The sequence below is a fragment of the Lipotes vexillifer genome, unplaced genomic scaffold (genome assembly GCF_000442215.2).
Source record: "Lipotes vexillifer unplaced genomic scaffold, Lipotes_vexillifer_v1.1 scaffold1235, whole genome shotgun sequence".
Lineage (NCBI taxonomy): Eukaryota > Metazoa > Chordata > Mammalia > Artiodactyla > Lipotidae > Lipotes > Lipotes vexillifer.
In genome coordinates this window covers 689,944-695,943 of record NW_006775530.1, presented here as the reverse complement: position 1 = coordinate 695,943, position 6,000 = coordinate 689,944, and the positions used below count along the sequence as shown (strand labels likewise).

Here is a 6,000-nt window from a genome sequence, read left to right as displayed (position 1 = left end):
TTCCCTACATTTAAAAACATATGTGACTTTATACTTATTTTAAATTCAGTTGAAAGTAAATGGAAGATTTGAATGTAATGTTTATATAAAGATATTTTCTTATATCAGTGAAAAAGTATGGAAAGTAATGTTTGAAATTTATCAAGTTTATTTTTAATCAGCTCTCAAATCATACACTTTATAATTATATAAAATTGGTTCAAATTTTGATTGAATTAAAAGATTGACAGACAAGCTAATTGAAAAATGTCTTGATTAGTGATAAATTAATAAAGAATGCTTTCAGTAATATTAGATTGCCCAACTGTAATTCTTTTTTTAGTTGGGTTTATAGACTACTAAGTGTGTTCGGTGTTTTAAAAAAGTTAGAAAATTATATATATACTCTGAAGTTTAATCTATCCTACTAATTAGAGGTTTCTTGCCTAATATGATACCTCTCATCTTTTAAAATGGTACTTAAAATCCATCAAAACATTGTTTTCAGTAAATTCTTTTTGTTTCAAAAAGAACAGTGAAGTGGAAGGTTGTGATTTAAATGAGGATATTGGTACTATAATAGAACTTTGGGTACTTTTCTTATTTGCATTAACCTAAGTCCAATTAACCTTGTGTACCAATCTTTCCCCTGAGCCGTATAGTGCAATATGCAGCCTTCCTGGTTGAGGGCAGGAAAACTTTAAACATGGCCAAGAAACTTACCAGCCCTGCTCACTGTTCATGTGTTGCCAGACATTTTCTAACAGATTCTGTGGATTTAATTGTGAACATTTTAGTAATTGAATTGTTAAGATGACCTGGTTTCACTTTATATGCACTGAATATTTTTTCTGGAATTTAAATATTTAATCTAGTTTTAAAATAGTATCAGATAATAAAATATATTTTTTTAAATTTTAATGAAATATTTCACTTTAAATCCACAGGTAGAAATTGACTAACTGATTTCTTTTGTATCTTTTGAGATTTGTTTAAAGACATGTTGAATCTGTATAGAACTAAAAGTCTGTTTCTTCTGTGCTTTTTAACATCTGTTGACAGTAGATCCAGTTCCTTTTAAAAGCTGAAAAAATGTTAGCTAGGTTTGGAAAAAGAATGACACTTCCTTTGAAATAATACCAAACTCAGTTTTAGAAGTTTTTATATATAAATATTGAAAGTTTTTGAATTTGAGTCACTAATGGAATGTTGAAGGTCCCTCCTTCTCTCCCTCCCTCCATAATCCTCTCCAGATAAATTTGAATGAAGGCTTTGAGTTGAAAAATCATGAAAATAAGAATTAACCAAAGGAAGTATTCTGAAGTAATGAATTCTTATTAGATCAAGAAGTTATTGACATTGTAAAGATTGTGAAGAGAGTAAAGAGGTGACCTTGATAATTTTCATATATTCACACACAGAAAGTTTCTACAATCTAAAACCAAGTCATTTGTAATTTTTTTACACGTTTACTTTTAACCAACATAGTCTTATTCTAGAATTCTAATGTCTTATTGGTAGAATAGAGTCTTTGTCATGTAACATTATAGGTAAGAGAGTTTAAATTGCAGAATAGTTATAGTAGGGATATCAGTTAGTATGTATAATTAGAGTTGCTTTTTTTATTTGACATATTAATGTCCTTAGTGACATAGATGTCAAAGAGATTTGGAGTAAATTACCAGTTACTCAGTGTTTCCTGGCTAAAAGAATAGATGTTTAGGGAAAGATACATTAATTTAGACTTCTTTGATTTTTTTTTTTTAATCTATAGCATTTGCTGTTTAAATATGAAATGCATAAAAATGATGACTCTTGATGTAGTTAATTCTTCAGAGTTTTGAAGGAGCCGGATTGGCTGCTATCAGGTATGAGGGCCTGGTGGGAACAGACTTCTAGTTCTGCCATAAAGGTTTGTGTTTCACAAATTCTAAATCAATTTAAATTTTAAAATTTAGAGGCTGGGCATATAGGTGTTCATGTACATTTTAAATTATTTAATTATTAAAAATGTGTTTCTCAGATTCGCCAATCTAGATTTTTTTCCCTTTATGTATTACTGAAGGAATGAGTAAACATGATGCTGCTAATCCACAATCCAGAATACTGGGTAAAAAGAATGTCTTTTAAACCTTTTTTCTGCCTCTACACTATTCACACTTTTACATACTCTCATTAATAACATCTTTTATCTGGTAAGACCCAGGGTTGGGAATGGGGGAAAGAGGTTTACTTCCTTACAACTCCTCCCCTCTCCATAGGGCCAAGTGTCACAATCTGGGAGGTGTAGTTGGAAATCAACAGTCTGAAATCTGTACTCTTCCCCATTTTTAAAAGGCATCTGTTTTTGTCCCACTAGAAAGTTTCTTAGGAGCTTGAGGTTCAATATATAAATGAATAAAAGTTTTAGAGGTACAGACTTTCTGAAGAATATTGTAGGTTCTTAGTAATTAAGACAGAGACTGTTTTCCTAACACAAAAAAGTTATCCAGGGACTTCCCTGGTGGTCCAGTGGTTAAGACTCTGCGTTCCCAGTGCAGGGGGCCCAGGGTTCGATTCCTGGTGGGAGAACTAAGATCGCACATACTACAACTAAGGCCACGTGCTACAACTACTGAGCCCGCACACTCTAGAGTCCATTCACTGCAACTAGAGAAGCCAGTGTGCCACAACAAAGACCCAAATAAATAAATAAATAAATATTAAAATTATCACTTATTATAAAAAAGTTATCTACATGAATTGATAAATTCTGGCAAAATGAGTTGATCAAGAAGAAATGAAAGTTGTGAAAGGATTCTTTTTGTTTGTTTCTTTAATCCTACAGTATAGGTTGGAAGGAACTAAAATATAAGCAGTATTATTAAGGAGAACTAAAACAAACAGTTACACTAGAATTTTGGATTTTTGAAAAGAGATATGGCAGGTATTTTTCTTAAATAACAGCTTTATTGAGATATAATTCACATACCAATCAAGTATTTTTAAAAATCTACTTACATGTTTACAGTTTTATCCTTAGATTGTCTTAATTTATTTAAAATAGGGAGTCTTTCACAGAAGTGAACAATAGACTTTACTCTTCATTTTAAGAAATCAAATTATTTTCTTGTTCTATCCTAAATTCTATATGTTTGTCCTCATCTTGGGATGTAGCATCATGTTTATTAGTTTATATCAAAATATTTTGCTAAGGTAATTATTTCAGTTTTCTTTAAAATTTTTAAATTCTAATTCTTGAAATAAACAATGAATTAATCAAACCATAGGTTTTATAATTCAGCCAGAGAATCTTAGGAATAACTAGTTAGTAATTCTTTTGTTGTTTGTTTTCATAAAGTTATTTTACTTTCAGGAATTATATATTAGTCCTCTTTAGAAATAATATCTCAGTACATGAATACTTGGTAGCAGTTTTTAACATGTATAGGTATATACACTAATAAAGCACATACAAAAGTTTTTAAAGGCTGTAATTAAAGTTAATAATTTTACATGAAGTGATCCACATAATAAACTTTTCTGTTGGAAGAGACTTATTAAATAGTGCTTTGAATTTTATGCTTACAGCAAGTACCTAACAGGTATTTTCTATACTGAAAGAACTTAACTGTGTGCTATTTACAGTATAAGAGAGGACACTAGAGAACTAAATAATGTCCTATAATCAAAGAACAGCTATGCTTTAATTTATTGGGTTGGCCAAAAAGTTCATTCGGGTTTTTCCATAAGATGTTACAGAAAAACCTGAATGAACTTTTTTGTTATCCCAATACTTCAGACACCTTAATCACCTAAATTAAAATCATAGAAATTTGTAGACCATCCATAACAACAAAACTATACAAAAATTGAGTTGGAGAAAATATAAGCTATCATTTTTGAGTTCCTACTATGTGATAGGAATTGTACTTTACAATTTACATGAAGTGATCCATATGATCCATATCATATCATATCATATGGATATCATATATATATATGATCCATCCATCATATCATATCATAACTCAATCCTTCCAGGTACAAGGCACCTCTCTTCTTTCCCACTAAGGTCTAAGTTCTTTTCTCCTTGCCATTGTACTTTAGGGAATTTAGCATAATGTTCTGTCACTTCAATTAGGGAAACACAAGATCCTGGACTAGGCAGTGTGTAGGATATTGAGTTGAAAAAGCCATACTCCTTCTCCTCTGCAAGTTTCAGGATCTAAAAAATAGGAATATTATTTCTAGAAGAATATAAATTGTTTATAAAAGTTATTTACAGTAACAGTGTACTTAGCCCATTGAATTTATTGTAACTTGTTTACTAGTGTTAGAAGATATTTGCAGTTATGTAATTCTTATTTTCTTGAGTTGACTAAATTTAAGGAGCAAATTTGCCTTTGACTGCTCTCCTGGGCTAACTAGGTTAACATATTTCAGAATTTTGGCCATTTATGTAGTATATATTCCGAAGATTAAACCCAAAGCCCATTAACAGGAAAAGTAATTCACCTATGTAACCTACATATTGATGTTGTGAGCTGAAGTGTGAATTGATCTTGGTTATTCCATATGGTCATTCCTACTTTTCCTAGAAAAATGGACCACTTCCAGAAGGAAGTCAGATCCTAGCTACAAACACGTTGCCAAGTAAGCAACATGTTAAAAACTCTACTCCTCATTCTGACTTTTAAAATTACATAGTAAATCTAAATACATACATTTATACATATAGAAATATGTGTGTATGTACGTATGTATAGATGTATACTACTAACATCTGCGTTATTAGAATGGAAAGCATCTGCAAACTTGGGCCATAATGGTTAATTCAGAAACAATTACCAATTCAGGAGACTATCCATATTATACATTTTCACTGACAAAAAGTACACATGGCCTATTAATGGTTTATTCCCAAATGTTTACCTTTTTTGGTCCTCTTACTAATTTTTAGCAACTTTTATAAATATTGTGATTTTTTCATTTTCTGGTAGAATAAGCAGATTTTTATATTACCTGAGTCTATAGAATAGCATTTTAAAACTGCACACAGATTCTCAGCCATTCATAGACAAATTACATACATCAAATAGACACAGTTTCTTTTTTTGTTTATGTGTTTTATAGAATTTCACATTAAGAAATTAATGCACAGAAGTAGGCTTACTACTTTTATGCTACCAATAAGATTGATAATAAGCAAAAAAATATTGCCATAACTAATTGTTTTTTAATAATTAGTTGTATAAGTAATCGTAATAAAGTTGTATAAAAACACTCCAGCTGGGACTGGAGTGAGGGGAATTGATTAGGGTAGGATACAACAAAAGACTTCACCTGTTTCTATGACATTATTTCTCTTTTCCCATCTGTGAAATATAATAAAATCAGCATGAGCTTTGGAATCATAAAGACCTAATTTGAATCTGATTGCTATCATATCATTTCTATCATATAGACAGAATCTTGTGGAAGTTCAGTAAATTTCTCGTATTACCCCTGTAAGTAGACAGTAACAACAACTTTTTCTTAAGATTATTATGAAGGTAAATACTTAATACTGCCTGATAATCAGTGATCGTTCAGTAAACATTGACCTCCCTCCCACATGGATTTCTCCTTTCATTTGTTAGTAAGGTTTTAAAAAATAGATCTTATTTTTATAAAAACAAGTTTTTTAGCTTTATTTTGCTTCTTTCTTTCCATTCTCAGTCTGTTTTTTACGTCATTTTGAAGTTTTGCGTATCAGACAACACATGGGCCATGGGATTTCCTTTCTGACTTACTCTTTAATGTTGACACTCTCACTAGGAGCCCTTGTAAATAAAAGAAGCATTGCTAGAGGATGCTGAATCATAGGGAGAACAGACACTTCTCAAAGGGATGATTTTGCAAAGTTGACTGATTAAGTATTCTTCCTAGAATTCTCTTCCCACTTTTTAAAAAATGAAATGATAAAGTTGCATGATCAATTATCAAAACTTCTAGTAGAGCAATTTATGACTTCTGGTTTTTGTCTAGACATTTTATCTA

The 6,000-nt window shown here is 30.7% G+C and overlaps 1 protein-coding gene across 5 annotated transcripts in view; it reads left to right on the top strand.

Annotated features, from left to right (window-relative positions):
* The window catches only part of NFAT5 (nuclear factor of activated T cells 5), a 126,762-nt gene that overhangs the window by 73,832 nt on the left and 46,930 nt on the right, over positions 1–6,000 (top strand). The gene's annotated exons all lie outside the window — the stretch shown is intronic.